General features: G+C 39.0%; 1 protein-coding gene across 1 annotated transcript in view; it reads left to right on the top strand.

Annotated features, from left to right (window-relative positions):
- The window catches only part of SEMA4B (semaphorin 4B), a 185,562-nt gene that overhangs the window by 144,714 nt on the left and 22,630 nt on the right, over positions 1-18,218 (top strand). The window lies entirely within an intron of this gene.

Genomic DNA, 18,218 nt, shown 5'->3' with positions numbered 1-18,218 from the left:
GTTTGTAAACTACTTGCAAAGCGGAGTCTCATGGAGGTAGCCACACAAATGTACAGGGTAATAATCTTATCACACAAGGAATCTGCCCATAGGCATAACAGTCTGTTTAACCTATAGGACTAATACCAATCCCTTATACAATTAGTATTGTATCTGGCACTAGAACAAGCTGAAACTAACAATTACATTTGTATTCAGATTAGTAAATAATTCATCATCCGCCACAGATATTACAACCAATATGTCACGTATGACCACTAACACAGGGTGCTGACCCAGCTTTCTTTAGGTCATGAATGTATAACTTGTTGTTCTAGAGCGATGTGACAAAATATAGTAGTACAAGATAATATCTCAATGCACTACATCTTCTTTAATGATAGCGAATAAGGTGATGGTGCTTGGGCGATGACCCCACCGGATTTCTGTGTGACCACATTTGCTAATATAAGGGAGAATTATGGCAGAACTAGATATATTTTCTGTTCAGGACTTAAGGAAAGTTTGGTGACAGCCCATTTAGGAGACAGAACAATAGCTATATTATTCTGCTGTTCCAGACTATATGGTTTCAGAATTTGAATACTTTTATACGAGACAACTCAAGGATTGAAGTCATTTATAATATAAATGAATATTGTAATGAGGTTTCCTCACCCTGGGGTGACCTGAGCACGGTGTAAACCGGATCTGGTAAAGTTACACATCAGTGACTTTGAGGAGCCCCTTCCATACTGCATGGTTTAGGCACATGTTTACAGTAATGGAGGGAGATTGCCTCTGGTCTGGTGACCTTTGTCATGTTGTTGTAAGGGATGATAAGAGGAGCCAGATCTCACTGCCCCCTGCTGATGTAGCTGACACATTAACCCTTGTACAACTTTACTCAATCTGACAAGTCAAGGATTAGTTTGGCAACTGCTCAAAGAACTTTTTAATAGATCACCCTGTAACCACAAAAGCCGCACCAGGGTGATGGACACTTTACGCTGATGCATGGATGTTGTTAATAACACAATATAAGGTATAGCAGCAGCTGCAGTCCTGTGTATTGTATACAGGACCCCAAACTGGTATATTGTATGTACATACCCAGAGCTGTCTCCTATAGCTCCATGTGAAAATAGCATAAACATTTTCAAACTATTCTTTAGGCGGAAAGATTGCAGTCATGCAACTAATATTGCCTGCAGGATATTACTAGGTAAAGCCTGTGTGGGTGGAAACAACAGAATTCAACGGAAATAGTGGTAAATATTATATAATATTAGCTTTTTTCCGATATGGCTATACTGAGTGGGCTTCGGTTTTCATACAGGCCCTTCAATTTGTAGAAAATTGGAATTTGAATGGAAATTACTTTAGTCTATGAGTAAAAGTCCCCACTATCCCTAGAGCACAAAACAAAGTAATGAATCACCTCTTCAACTGCTGACGCTGTACAGTGACGTTGTATACAGGAAACGTATGGTATTAATGAGCTTTGGATCGTCAGTTTCACCCTTGAGTCTCACAGAGTAGTTGTAGATCATTTAACAATGTTTATTTCCTTAATAAGATATTTATTTTTTGGTGCTCACTAAGTTATCAGTTTTATACCTAAACACCTGAGACTAGACATACAGGATAAGGCTATGTTCACATCACAGGTCCCATTGACTATAATTGCCGCCATATGTATCCATCACCAGTGGATGGCACCGCTATAATTTTTATTTTTACGATCCAACAGAAAAACAGAAGTAAAAGAGCCTATCTAAACATTGCCTGGGGAACCTGGGAGCTAAATCACTGATAACACTGAATATATAGGACTCATAAATACTGATTGGTCTCAAGAGTGCTGTGCTAAGTAGCAGAATGTCTGAAGCACAGCATAGACAGCAATATATTTTCAGAACTTTTGTAAATGTTACCCAATTATTTTTTGATTTGTAGTGATTTGTATTTTCCATGGTGATTATATATGGCAGAAGTCATTGTAATGCTCACTGCTCATAATGAAACAGAGGAGAAGCATGAACTCTACTTCTCTAAATAATATTTAGAGAATATTTGGAATATTTTTCAGAGCTTTGGGAACATTAGACTTTGTATTAGTATATAATGTCATGTTAACCATGTCCTAAACTTCATACCGTACTTAAATTTGATTGTATGTTATCTCCTATTCATAGAGTTGGAGATAACAATCAAATCAGTGGGAAGACAACTTCTGGGATCCCCACTGATCACGAGAACGGGGATGGTTCCCACAAATGGATGGAATGATAGGTCGAGCTTGCTCAGCAATCCTGCTGCTCCCACCAATAATATAAGAGTACAGGACTTCTATAGACTTCCATAGATGATGAATAAAGCACCATGCTTGACTAGCCACTCTATCAATTAGTGATCAATCAATCTGAATCCCCATTCTTGTGGTTGTTGGGGTCCCAGCAGTCCAATCCACACCAGTCAGAATGTTATACCCTATTTGGAAGCTAGGAGAATATAACTTGTTACAACTCCTTTAACTATAAAGACACACTGGTAAACCTTCATTTGTTTACTAAAGGGGTTTCCACCTTAGACATATTGATGAGCTATCTATAGGATAAATCATCAATTTCAGACAAGTGGGGGTCTGACACTCCGCTACCTCAGCATTCAGTTGATTCCAGCTGACTCTGGTAAATTGACACCAACAATGGAGGCAGAAGTGAAGATCCATTTGATGTTGTCATAGACAATAATCCAACTAGAAAACCTCTTCTATGTACAAGTTTACGTTTACTAATGGCTCCCCAAGCTATGTTATAACCTATGTTATCACTTGCTGCACATATAAGTTGTGTATAAGCAATAATCGGTAAACTGAATCTTTGTACTTAGCAAAATCGTCTCCACCTCAAGTGATACCCATGCCAAATAGAGATTTGATATCACAATTCATGCCAGTATAAAGCTGGCAGCTGTACATACAGACCATTTGTTGCTTGAATTTGGAAAAGGCCTTTATGTGTTGGTCTGTTTTTCTACATGAAAGACCACGTGTCCATTGAGATGAACCTCATGCCTGTACTTGTAGTTAACCTGTTTTGCAGTTCATGCTTTGATGTCTAAGGGTGCGGCCAAAATCTGCTTCTAATAATGATCAGAGAGCAGCTCCAAATCAATCTAAAGCAATTACCATAAAAAGGAGTTCAGATTTTTTTTCTTTTCATTTAAGCTGAATATCTTTTTTTATTAAGCTTTTTATGCCAACCCAGGCAGATATAACAGTTTACTATCCAAAATGCTGTCATTCATCATTATGCAAAAAAAATTGGGATTGGTCATGTACACATGGGCAGGTCAGAGTTCACCAGATACTTGATCACAGATGACACATGTGACCTGTGACCAACTGGGCATTTACTAGAAAAGTGTTAATATGACCAAATCAAATCACCATGAAATTTATGTGTGAATCATCTGCTGAAACTATCCAGATCCTTGCCCTGTAGTCATAAATCTATCACCCTTGATCTAAGAACTATGTTTCCTGTGGTGACTTTTCACTTTGAAATGTATAACAAGTTCTAGGGCTGAGGGTATCCTATAAAAAGGCAATGTAGTGTGATGGCTGGTTAACAATCTATAAGAAAAAAAAAAACAAAATTGTGAAAAATATATATTTGTAGGCAATAGGAGCAGGGCATGATACAGACCGCAGGGAAATTGTGTTGCTTAAACTTTACCTTTTCCTTTAAAAAACTTTATTTCACGTTACCTGCCTCCCTGTGAGCAGCGTGTGGTGAGTCCCTGGAAGAGGGGGCAGCTGCAGCCTGTGTGTGCCTGTGTCTGTCTCCTCTCCTCCACACTCATTCAGCTTCCTCACCCCTCCCCACTTCCTGTCATGTGCATTAAGCAGGGAGGGGAATGATGTGGAGGACAGGAAGAACACATGAGGAGACTGAGACACAGACACACAGGCGCCCCCAAGACATAAAGTTTTATAAAGTACTGAAATGATTCAGAATGCTGACAAGGGGATTTTTAAAATCTGCATAGCATATGCTATTGGAACTTGTCACCACTTACAAATGCCATTCTTGGTTTGCTTTAAATTTGGATTATTAATTTTGGGTAAGTGACAGTTTTTATGTCAGCCCAGTAAGTCCAGAGCCTTCCATGAGGTTTTTGTGGCAGTAAAAGTTGGAACATGATCACCGAAAGATGATGATGATAATAGAACTTGATAGTTGGTTGATGATCAATCTGTAACACTCATGACCTGCCACATCCCCCAATCTGTAATATTGTTGTTGGTTTACCTGTATGAATAGTGTGAAGCTAAATATGCAGGAGGGATGGTTCCTAGAATGTCAACTCATGATAGAATATCTTGGGAATTCCAGGTGCAGGTTGCAGCTAATCTTCACTGCCTGTCTGTATTTGCTGAAAGGTTGATCAGATTATTTCTTGTTCAGTTTAAGGTAAAACAAATGTTTTCCAAGAATACAGTCCTAGAATTGGGTGTTGTTCTTTCATGTTTCCCCATGTTTGAAGCCAGTGGATGGTTGGTTGGTTTCCTTTTTTTGTAGGTAATTGCATGAATTCTTACAGAGAAGCCTCCTGCTCCAGTTACTACATTATATTAGACAATTACTTGTGTTTGGCCGATATACTGGACATCTAAATGCCAAGTTTTGAAGGGACTATATATAGGTATCTGTATATTATGAGGTGTATACTGAACATAGGTGTATAGTAAAGATGTTATATACAGTAGAAGTCTTCTTTTCACAGGTTCATACAGATCTTTATAGAAACAAATGTGGCCTAATCCAATGGAAGCTTCAACATTTGTTTTATTTTTTTGGAATATGTATACGTCACAAAATGACTGTTCCTATAGGAGACTTTTCAGTAGAAAACTGTGGGGTGTCCCTGCCATGTACCTCTCCCCACCCAGGTGGTGTAAGAGGGGGGAGTTGCAATTCCTGCATGTGCACTACCAATTACTTTTTTAGAGTGAAGTAAATCACTAGTGATAATAGGATGTAAGTAACATTAATACAGGGACTTTGCCTGCTCTTGTTGTGCCCTAAGGTAGAATTCTGTTGTGTATAGAGAGGCCATGGCTAACAGTAACATACAGTGAGCCCCCAGCCCTCTAATACTGTTGGGATACCATGAGAAGCCATAAACTAAATACCCCATAATTTGAAACCCATCTATATAGACATTTTTGTTTCAGAATCTGCTTATAATGAATGGCCCTGTTATCTAGGATGACACTATAAAATATATGAAATGACAGGATCTTCCTGACGTTACTTGAAGCGTCAAAATATCAAGTTTTTACATGGTAGAGCTGCCATTAAGAATCATGTAGTTGTCAGCTTGTTTCTCCTAGCGATCCTTCCCTCGGTCCTTGAAGTTGACTAGATACTTACAGAGAATAATAATATTCTTTGGCTTTGGAAATGTGATCTTATGAGAAGTGTTGAAATCCGATATATTAGTTATTATTCTGTTACACCCCTCAAGGCCAAAGATTAATGGAATCTGTTAAAACTATGTAACAAGCTGTTACTGGAGCCTATAGGTGGCTGTGTGGCCCTTTTGGCGATATATACCCTAATTCATGAAAGAGGTTACAAAGTATATATATATATATATATATATCATATTATACCTATAGTAATGCGGATACATTATCTTTAACTGTTTTATTTTACAAGTGGGAATTCTAAAGGCAAAAACTGGTGTGAATCATAGCTAAACATAGATTTGAGCTTATGCCAGAGGAGATTCATTCTATACATTTAGAGATGTAACTTGTAAGTTATTAGGGTTCATCTTCAACCTGGTGCTTTGGAAGATCAAGATTGGCAGTGGAATTCCAAGCCTTGATGAATATCCCACAGAGACCTTTTATACCTGGGGGTTTGCTACAATGTATTAGTGTAGAATTTATACAATTTAAAGGGAACCTGTCACCAGGGACCTCATTTTCACTAAAGAGAGATTGCAAAAGCCCATGACACCTGCAGTACAAAGATGCCTCTCAGCCTTTTCTAAACATTTGCATTACAGTATAATTGTGTGTTACAACTTACCTTGCACCCTGACAAAATCCTGGGGTAGTCACAGGGGCTGGACTTTGATTTGGATTCATTTAAAAAAACAACATATGACTTCTCTGAGCTGCAGGCGGCCTCCATCTTTGTGCTCCTGTAGAGCATGTCCCTCTCCCACTGATGTCAGGCTGACCAGGCTGTGACCCCTGAGAAGGAGCAGGAGGGACGAGCTGTACAGGAGCACAAAGGTGGGGGGCTAAGCTCTGGAGTGAGTAACACAGACAAGTCACATGTTGTTTTTTGAAATGCATCCAAACCAAAGTCCAGCCCCTGGGACTAGCCCAGGAATTTGTCAGGATGCAAGAGTAAGTTATAACACACAATTATATTGTAATGCAAATGCTTATAAAAGGCAGAGAGGCAGATTAGCACTGTAGGTGTAATAAGCTTCTGCAACCCGTCTGTAGTGAAATTGAGGTCCCTGGTGACAGGTTCCCTTTAAATATGGCCCAAATACATAAAAACTGGTGCAATCCGCTTTAGTGCAGTTTGCCTCACTAATGTGAATTTTTTTTGCCAAATAATCTGATAGTCATGCATGAACTCAGTAAATTTGGCTATTTTAGGATGTCACACAGGTGCGCCTTTTTTTTCTTGGTGCACTTTGCTTAATAATGTTGCATCAGAATTGTGGCACAGCTCAGTTATAACACACAGGACATTGCTTTGGACCGTGTTCTATCTATTGAAATGGTCCCATGCATTTCAATGGGCTCATACACACAGCCATAGTTCCCAAATGGTTTCAACTACCATAGCCTCAAATGTTCTAATGTCATTGGAGAGTGAGCAGACCACAGTCACCAAAGACACATGTAGAGCAAACAACTGACCTCACATCTGCTGTATGAGACCCAAGAATGCAGAATTTCATGCAGGTAGGCTAAGTCTGAAGACATCACAGATTCATATTGACGTTTAGCTCCCCTCCCGCTTACCATTCTCATTGTTTGGACTGGCTGCTGTGTGTAAGGCTCACCAGAGGACAGCGCCTGTCCAGATTATTTCTATTACAGCAAAAGCTGTATTCTTTATTACAGAAAAAACTAGAAACACAATAATTATTATATAACTGCAAACATAAATTACAGCAAAATCGGAGGGTTGGGGCTGGAGAACTGCTTTGGATGAGTATCATTTTTGTAATTGAGTTTATTTAGTACTTTTCATTTTTTTGTTTAGATTTTGTTACATTGTTATTTTTAATGATCCAGTTTTGGCATAAAGCAGAACTGTTCTTTTTCCGCTTAGTAGGAAGAAGAGGTTATTGGGAATATCTATCCACCACTCCCCTGTACAAACATACATGTACATACATAGTTGCCTTTCCTTATACACATAGGTACACAATGGAGAAGCAGAGTGCTGAGGACTGAGGGTTTTACTCACTTGAAATGCAGGATTTGTAGTGGTTTTGTATCAGTAAAACAAGACCTCACACGTAATTTTTTCATATTCTTCTCTCGCACATGCTTGGCACAATAAGTCTTATGTTTTCTGTTTTCCCAAATGTGCACTGCTCTTCCTATCCGGCTCTGTTTGTTGACAGCAAAGTGGATAAGCCAAGAATTGCTGAGCATCTCCACACAAACAGAGGTTGGAGGAGTAAATGAGAACTTTTAAGTTCCGGCTTATTTGTTTGCTCTGTGGTCCAACTACCACTAAACCGGCCACATGCCACGCATAATGCAGAGTGGCAAAGCAATGCTCACAGCAATTAAGGATATGTTCTTCCTTTAAAGAAAAACTAGGATCAAGGATTGTAAAACAAGCACACTTACATGTGGTGTGTCTGTCTTCTTTTAGCTTATTATGCCCTTGTTTTTATTAAAAAAAGGCTTGTCTGGTTTACAATTCTTTATTCTGGTAGTAGATGTCCTTTAAGCTCAATACAAGGCATTGAAGTGTTAGACATTTCAGATTTTGGATAGAAAATCCAGATGCCCTGCAGATCATCCATTTACATGTGGTTTATTTGAACTTTGATCTTGTCCCTAACATTAGTCATGGACACAGAGATTATTCGGATAATATAATATGACTGATGAACAGATGTTGCAGTAATAATGTAGAACATGAGGTTTTCAGTGTGTAGTGAAGTGGGCAGTGGACTTGTTACCTCTCCTAACATGTTCCTGAACATTTTCTCCTTGATATAACATTAAGGCCTCCTGCAGGGGAGCAGCCATCAACTTGTACTGAATTATTATAGCAGGTCCTATTGCTGTCCCAAGTTGTGGCACAGCCACCTGTCTACTAGGAGGATCTGAGGGTCGAGAAGCATTCCCTCCTCCCATCTCCAATGGGCCGCAAACTTCCCCCCAGTGGGCAGCACATGGTCATGTGCACTTAGCCTAATTCAGAAAAATTGCCTCTAGGGGCCAGGTCAGGAAAACAAAGTACACGTTCTTACCTTGCTCCAGCTCCCAGTATCTGTTACTTCCAGTTTTTAAGCCTGCACCTGACCAGAAGTTCCATGTGGGTCTACTTGGACCAGAGGACAGTCCAGAAAGTGAAGTCCCTTAGAAAACGTAAGTAACTTCCTGTGTCCAAAGAGGATACTTATTACGTGTCCCCTATGTAACCTCTGGTTGGGTAAGGGCACAAAAATTTGAAGCAATTTGAGAATCAGGAGGCAGAGCTCGGTAAGTGTGTTTTCTATATTTATGAAAACACCTTTAAGCTGTGTGTTGTGTGGCTTCCCTGTTATTGCCAATCTGCAAATTGATCCCTAGAACTAGATAGACAAGAATGGTATTTTTTTAAGTCTATTAATATTTAATATTAAAGTGATGTGAAGTCTATCTACTATTAAATGAGTGCTGGCCTATCATATGACCCCTGCTCTCCAGATATCATTATGACTCAGCACAGTCATAACAAAGCTGCCTCCAAATACTAAATGGCTTGTGTCCTCCGCTGAAAACTGAGCTCTTGTGTTACAGTAGACCTCATAATCATGTTACCTCAGCGATGACTGGCTATTATTGAAATTCTATATGGTTAGACAATCCATGCACATTGCAAGATCTGCGCAGTAATCTGCACTTCCTAGAGAGCCCTCCACCTGCTGTTGTGACTGCCGCTCTCTAGCCACATGGCAACTTTCCCAGTTATAAAGTCATTTTTTATGAAGCGCTTGCCTTACATTACATAGTGAAATCTCTTGGCTGAATGTGTCCATGAGCTTAGACAGTCATGGAAAATATCTCTGTACTGTACTTCTATCCATTCCGTTTTTCCTGGAGTTATTTGTAAATGTTATAAAATTCACTTTGATTTAGTTATATTTAATAGACAGACACTTGTACTATCCCTGGCGCAGGCAGTCACTGAATCCCCATCTCTTTCTAACTTCTAATTAACTTCTAGTGCTGGAAGCCAGCCAGAAACTAAGATATTCATGCCACGAAAACCAACATTTATATTACCGGCCTGCAACCCTTAAAGGCATTGTCTGACAGGGGTTTAAAGGGAAACTTCAATAAATCCCTAAGTTTTCCCCTGTAATAAAATAAAGTCTTGACATGAATAAATAGATGTAACTTATTTAACATAGTTAGATGGAAATGTTTAACCATGTGACCTGACATTTTTGCATTTTTCCCACCTAATAGTGACCCCAATACTGTTTACACCTGCTAGTTGTCAGATGTAGGGGATTGTATTTCATTTGCGCTGAAATGGAAGCAAGGTGTCTCAAGTTGCTTTTGCTGCTGATCTGTATTCAGGGTCTTTTTAGGGCTGGTTGCAAAATTAGTTGCAACCAACAGAATTATGAATGCTGCTCTGGATACAACTTGTAAATGCGGGTCAGTTTAAGACAAAAAATACTATACTTTTGCTGATTTAATACTTAATTCCATATACAGGATCTGCTCTTCTTTTATCTACTTATTCCATGGGTTTTAAAAAAAAGGAATTTAAATTATGCAGATGCGCCGGAGTTGCTCCGCCACTATAGGTGTTAATGGAACCTGGAGCCCCTCATTTGCATAATTCAAATGCCTTTTTTTAAAACCCATGGAATAAGAAGATAAAAGAAGAGCAGATCCTACCAGAGGGGGCACACACCAGTATGTCAGTGTACTTGGTTTACAATCCTTTACCCTGGTGGTAGGTGTCCTGTAAGTTGAATTTGTATGCATGTCAGAACAGGTATGTTTATATAATTATAGCTCCAGACAAAATCTTATTTTTTTGTCCATGATTTTCAAATTTTTTTTGCGGTCCTGGGAACAAGGATTATCAATAAAGCTTCATTATAGACAACTTACACCTGTTTATTGCAGCCTGGGACTAACGTAAATTATCCAGAGAGCTTTACAGGGGGCAGAGAGGTCCGTCTGTAACTAGGGTTTGCCTGTAAGTCAAGTGTAAGTCGGAGACTGGCTGTACTATATATGTGTGTGTAAAATGCTGCTAATAGCTTAGTCCTTTAACTTTTAAGACATTACGAATATATTTGCAGATCTTGTGTATCTTGGCTTCAGCCGTCTATTTCCCTGAAGTTTTTGTGGGAATTGCAGTAATGGAGTTTATTTCTTTAGAGTTTTCATCCTGTTCACGGTCAGGATGTTTGGGTTGACATCTTGGTAAGGTTAACAGGCCCTAATGTTTCCAAATAAAAAGATCAAGATCAATAGTGACCACAAATGTAACTTTGATGCACTCAGCGGTGGGAAACATCTTTCTGAGGACAGAGACATGTATCTGTGTATATGGCGGGGAAAGACTTTTTTATTATATTGTAATTAAAATTGAGCGCTTTAATCTTTGGTATTTTTAGATTGATTTTAGTAGTGTGTTTATCAAGACCTACTGCACGGGTTGATGTCTTTTGGAACCACATTGTACACTGTTATTGCTTTGACTTTATATAGAAGTTAATAGAGTGATTGAGTATAACATAGAATATTACACAAGAAAATCTATTAAACCAATATGTCCTCTTCTACTGCTCCAGTAGTGGATGTTTCCCAGCTTTCCTAAAATTCCAGGAACATTTGTTCTGTTCTAAGTATGTACTTGTGGAATCTGGGAACGTAGTGTGAGAGGAGCAGCACTGACAATCCTAATAGTTGGTACTGTGCTTTCCCAGAGACAGATATACCGTAAACAAGAAATTGATGAACAGAATTTATTATAACAGCAGAGAAATTCTACCTGCTACATTTAGTCAGGTGTCTATTAGCAGTACAGTATAAGATCAGGATTTCTCTATTCACACCAGAGATAATATTGGAACTAGCAGTAAGCTGTAATACTTGCTACGCAGCTTATTCACACATAGACATGGAAGTAGGATGATTTTGATTGATTTTGCACAGTTCTGCCACACAATAGTTATGTAGCACAGATTGCTTGGAAATGTAAGACTAGGATTACAAGGCGCCTTGAACCACAACAGGTGTCAAAGATTGCCATATTGCCTCCAACATTGCATTTATCTTAAAATGAATGTGGGTATTGCAAATCCATGTTCCATGTTTAATGGACATCTACCACCAGGATTAAGGATTGTAAACCAAGCACACGGACATACTGGTGTGTGCCCCCTCTGTCAGCATTTGCTCTTCTTTATGCTCTTGATTTAGAAAAAAGGGCTTTAAAATCATGTAGATGAGCCTGGGGATCCAGGCTCCATTAACACTTATGGAGCCCCTTAGGCTCATTTGCATAATTGTAGAAGGATTTTTGGTAGAAACCAGGGCATAGGATGCTAAAAGAAAATCCTATGCCTCAAGGGAAAGAAGTTTTTAAATGATGTCATGGGAGAAGGTTGATGTGGTGGTTTAATGCTTATTTAAGGAACTATTCCTTCTTCTTCAAACCACATTAAAGACTTTGTTGTTCTGAGTGACCAAGCTCTGGGCATTCAAACGGATAGGTCTTCCTGGTATGTGGGTGGACAAATCCAGACTAACATTCACTAGATGACCTCTCCCAGGGTCCTTATTCTGAAGGTTCAAATATTCACATAATGGGACGTCATTTCTGCTGCTTCCACCAAACAAAACACTGGGGGGGGGGGAGGCATTTATTATTGATTTTCCACCAGAAAACTGGCAGGTTTTTTTTTTTGCACATTTTTCCACCTTATTTTTGAAGTGTCGGTGCCACAATAGTTGTCCTTTTCCGACACTCATGCCTTTTCTGTTTTTGGGTGCACAATTTGGCCACAGCTTTGAAAACACTTTTCCTGCACTTCTAGTTTCCTGACACTGTTTTTGCTGCACATTTAGAGCTCAAAAAACTGGTCCATGCAGTTCTATTTCACCATCATGAATGTTGTAAACCTTTTCGGTCATTAGTTCATTAACCCCTTGCGCCACAATTTAAAGTGTAAATTTTAGCACAATTTCGTGCACCAAAACACGGACCGTGCACCAAAATTGATAAATGCCCCACACAGTTTTTGCCATGGCAGACATCTCCTACGTACATACAATAAAATTGTATGATATATGTCTTATTAAAGTGGCACTATCACCTAATTGTCCTCTATAAATGTATATATAGAATCACCAAGGTCATTGATATTTTACAATGCTTATTCCATACATCTAGTTAATAAATCTGGATCTTTACTGCTTTGTTGCTGTTACTGCACACAAACCTAGCAGCCCCATGCTAGTCACACACAATGACTGGACTGCTCCCTGGTAGCCAATGACCCTATGATTTTGCTACCCTAGCATTAACTTTTGGATTTTCTGTGAATTTGGTCAATTCATTATTTAAGTCCTTAGAATGGAAACTGAGTTAATAATAATAATGATCTTTATTTATATAGCGCCATTAAATTCCATAGTGCTTTACAAATCATAGGGGACATATACAGATATAATAATACATTACAGAGTACAAACAGTCATATGGAACAATGCGAGTGAGGGAGTTCCCTGGAGTTCACTTTGAATAGCTATAGATATGCTTGTTTGCAGCTATTGAACTCTCACACTGGGGTGAATGGATCAATGGTTTGGCATATATGCATCTACCTACCCCACTTCTTCCTACTAATGCCAGATTTATTAAGGCAATCCAGATGCACAAGTCAGATTTATGATTTTAAAAATTCACAAATTTGGGCGCAAATCCACTCCAAACCCCATCTGCCATAGAAAATATATTGGAACCAGTTGCACCTAAACTGCTACTTTTGAGCAACTTTACAACTACATAGTTGTTAGACACTTTGCAGACATACATACATTTTTCAGAAAATATCATGAATGGCACTTCTCTTATATATTGTCACATCAGATTAGTTCCCTTTAGAACCAGGCTTTCTGTAGATCCCTAAAGATTCATGGTAAAGAGATATGGGAACATCAGGGGGCTTCCTCCACACCCTTTTAAGTAGTGTTGTAGAATGAACATATAGTTAAGAGACTATTGGTGATGTAAAAGGGTGGCTATAAGCGAATGAACCCTAGAGGAACTGTGGCCATTGCCTGAGGAAGTCCAGATAACTTTAGTGTACACACCTATTGTAAGTGTTTTATTTGTTTATGAGGCTCCATAGCTGTTAACCCTTTCATCCCAGCTTGGCAGGTTGTCCATTGAGCTGTTGACAAGTGGTTTTGTTGTTCACGGAGCCAGGATCTTGTGTTGATCGGTTTTACCTGGGAGGGGTAGACCAAGTTCTAACATGTTTTTTTGGCTGAACAATCATTTCCCTGACTGTATAATAACCTACAATGTAAGGCTAGAAGAGATGTAGGAGCTGATCAGAGTCAGCTGGGAAGGGCGGTGTGCTATAAAGATGTATATGTATTATCTACACCGGTGCTTTATAATAGTCACTCATGACAGTTGTGAAATAGAAAGGTGGGTGGAGGGGTTGTTTTTCCCCAGAAATGTCACCACTTATGCTATACAAAAGCTAAACAGAGCTAAACAAGCTAAAGAAAACTCCATTTAAAGAAAGATATAAGTGTCTGATCCACGGGGGTTCAATAGCTGGAACATACAGTTATCATAAAAATGTTTGTCCCCATATGTCTGACTAATAATATGACTAAGAAATTCAGATAAAAAACGTGTGCAGAAGATTTAATGAATTTGTAAGACTATAGACTACATATAGCTTCTGTGGCTTTCCAGGCCTGGTGCCCTTTTGCTTTGCATGTCTGAGGCAGATTTATTTGTGTGATTGAAGTATGTAGGACCTTAGAGCACAGTATATAACTTATAAAGGGTGTCACACAGGCATTTTAATGCTTTTTCCAGCCACTCAAAAAAGCTTTGCTTCGAAGTAATAAAACGCTCTGTAATTTGCTCATTGAATTGCAGAAACACTTGGGAATTCTTCACATGAACTTATTTACATCCATGGAAAGTTCTTTTTGTTTTGGGACAGAAATGTCCCATTTCCCACAAATGAAATCCTACAAAATGATCCATGTGACCTGCGTCTGGATCATCTGTACGTGATGTACACACTGTCCAAAAATTCTGAGAATGTAAAATTGCTCCATATTTTCAGAGTTTGAATTTATTCTCTTCCAAGACTAAATTCTCCAGATGATGTGCAATATAAGGGATGAGAGCGACAACTGGTGCCATAGCTGTAGGTCGACAGTCATAGGTTGCATAATTTGGAGATTGACCTGCTGCAGTAACGATCACAAGATTCTGTCCTGGCCTCTCAATGAGTTATCACAGGTAAAATACATTTGCATTGACATTTTAATATACTGTATTTCTTATAAATGTAGCTTCCTTTAGGCCTGGACCTAATTTCATTGAATATGTAACATGTATGTACAGCCCAGCTTGGAATTCCCTTGATATATGTTTTTGGCACATCTTTTATACTTTGAAGCCAAAAAAAGCTTTGATCTTAAGACCTTTTGCAAGTTAAAAAGGAGGATTTGTGTGGCTGCTATAAATAGGAAATATACAGGCTAACAAGAGAACTAATATGCAAAATTCTCTCCATAACGCTCACATCCAATTCATATATATATACAGTATGTATATTGTTTGTTAAGGGTTTTTCAGACAAGTCTTTTTCCATATCTATATGCTATCAATGATTCTCACTGATGTAATAATCCCCATTATTTGGACACCTACTTTACATGGCATGGGGGAGGTCAGTCAACAGCATCCAGGAGCCAGAGGTTGGGTCAGGCAGGATAAGGTCTGTTGCCAACAAGCAAGTTTGTTTCTTCATAAAGGATTTACAAGACCAAACCTAGAACTGCCAAACTGAACTCAGCGGGGGAGATTTATCATCAGGTTTCTGAGGTAAAACTATTCTAGTTCCCCATGGAAACCAATCAGAGCTCAGTTTTAATTTCATAAACAGCTGTGGGAAAATGAAAGCTGAGCTCTAATTGGTTGCGGTGGGCAACTAGAACAGTTCTGCTCTAAGAGACTTATGATATATCTTCCCCGGCACATCTATTCATCAGCAGTTCTAGTTTCAGTCTGGTAAATCTGGACGTAGCTAGTTTGTTGGAGTAAAAACTTGCTTGTGGATAATGTTCCAAAGTGAAATCTATCAGATTGAAAGTGTTGTCCATGCAGACTGCGACTGATCAGATTCAGCATACTACCCTGCATTGGTTATGGCTCATGTGGTTTTGGATTAAGAAGAGCCACAGGAAAACTTCCCAAACTTATCATCTGTGTTAAAGGTCTTAAGACCCTCTTTTTCTTTTTTCATTATTATTTCTTTTGTCTTTCCTACTTGGTGATGTCTCATATCTAGTTTGTATAACAGTATAACATCTGTATTGCAGATTAACATATGGCCTCATTTTTCCCTTGATTAAATCACCAAAAGTTTTGGTCTCCTCCCTGTACCCAAAGTACATACAAAAACAAAACAAACACTTGTGGCTTTAGGGAAGTAGGAGCACCCAATACACAAAAACATGCACCAACTTTTAAGTATATGTTATTACTTTACAGTCAAGTATAATGTTCATGTGTTCTGCATAAGCAAATATCAATACCTATTGAAGGGTTTGTCCGACAGCATAAAAAACCTATTGGTGGCCAGGAGGGGGCTGGTTAAAAAAAAATTTTACTTACCTTCGCGGTCCCTCCTAAATCCCGCGCCGCCATCTCTCCGGTCCATACCCCATGCCTCAACTTCCCGGCCTGCGTGGCAGGTAACTCGGCCAGCTGGAAGCTGAATGCAGTGCGGCTTAGGTGCCCCTGTTTAGAGATAGGTAAATGTTTGGGTTTTTTAACCAGCCCCCTCAGTCAGTGGGACATGCCTACTACACCGAATCCATTGAGTGGCCTGCACACATTCGCAATTCAGGCTAGTGATTGGCTGCCTGGGACCAGTATGGAAATGATGAGGTGTTTTGGGATGGGGCATTTTTTTGTTTGGAACAAGAATTTATTTGAAAACCTTTTAAACACCATTCATTTCAGGGATATCTGAGGCATTTTGTTTAAAGGAAATCTACCAGAAAAATCAAGCATGATAAACCAGGGGAACTTACTCATAGATCCAGGCACTGTGACTGTGGTAATCTTCTTATATTTGTTATCCATGGCCTCCTTCCTTCTAAAATAAATGTTTACAATTATGCTAATAAGCCAGAATCTTATTCTGTAGCTTCACTGTGCAGGAGCAAGTCTCCCCCTCCCATTGTGGGAGATTACAGAGGGTAGAGGGCCATAAGGGAGCAGGGGGTAGGAGACATGGAGGGCCATTGACATGGAGGGCAACATCCTCCAGAGCCCTTCTGGTACATTAGCATAATTTTAAAAGTTGATTTTAGAAGAAAAGATGCCATGTATATATAAGAAGATTATCACAGTCACTGTGCCTGGTTCTGCGAGTAAGTGTCCCTAGTTTATCCATGATTGATTTTGATGATAAATTCCCTTTAAAATAATTTTCTAAAACTACATAAAATACTCTGGAAAATGTAATTTATTTTCAATATACCAAGATAATACATTTATTATGACATTAAGACAAGCAATTAGTACAGTAGACGCACCAGTGACAATTCTAAATGTCTAGGTGCTTCCCAGAAAATTCCAAAATGCATTTATTTCTTCATTTTGTCCTGACCATTGATGTAAATTTTCCCTTTTAGTAATGTTTCTGCACTGGTGATTTCCCTTTCACGTATTTAATGAATGGCGAGTTAATCTGTTTCCAGTAAAACCATAGGAAATCTTGGCTGATGTGATGCGACATGAGTAAATGAATGGCACAGAAGTGGGTAGAAGGTTTATATAGTGATTTATTCACACGCTTGATAATGGCCCTGAAGGTTACAGAGTAACGTAGTATTATATGACAGAGGAACCGGTTGGCAGAAATGTTGCCAGATACCAGGACAATTGTAAAGAGTTCAGGATCTGTACCAGCTTTGAAATTAAATTGAAATGGTGTAATACAGTACAAGCCAAAATAATAGCCTAGTAGTACAAAAGTTGGCTTTATACTGCTGAATGATACAGCTATAGAATCACATTGGACTGAATCTCAGTGCACATCTGACCTTTCTTGACCTGTATGTGCATTATCTGTCCACCACATGAACTGGATGAGGACATTTGCTGAACTGTTGACTCCACTTATTCTGGTGATGCCCTTTAGATAACAGCGTAATCCTTTGTGTTATCTAAACCGTGCAGTTTGGTATACAGAACAGAAAAATCTCATGTATCGGGACCAATTGCAAATAATCTGTAGTTACATTCTGTATCTTCTTTACTTGAAATAGTTTTCTGGTCAGACTGATTTTTTTTGTTTTGCATTATGGCAAAAGTGACCTGACCACCATCCTCCCTGGCCATCCTATTCACATACATGATCCGGAAACGGCGGCATCTTCTCCCCAGTGGGAAAAAAGGATTGGGCATGCTGAAATATAACATAATTCAGCTCTGACTCCTGTTGGCGTACAGTCAGGAGACTGGGGGCACCTGGCATACAAACTTGGCTGCCATAACTTTATATTCATAGATGCCAATAGTAAATTGGCAAAAGTTTGGAATGCAAGAAAATATGATTTTTTGTAAATATGTTTTTAGGGGGGTTACATCGGTCCCAAATGTTGGTTGGCTGCAGGTTACCCAAGACCAGTTCAGGGGACCAGTTTAGTGGGAAGTCAA

The sequence above is a fragment of the Engystomops pustulosus genome, chromosome 4, assembly GCF_040894005.1.
Source record: "Engystomops pustulosus chromosome 4, aEngPut4.maternal, whole genome shotgun sequence".
Lineage (NCBI taxonomy): Eukaryota > Metazoa > Chordata > Amphibia > Anura > Leptodactylidae > Engystomops > Engystomops pustulosus.
This window is presented reverse-complemented; position numbering and strand designations above follow the sequence as displayed.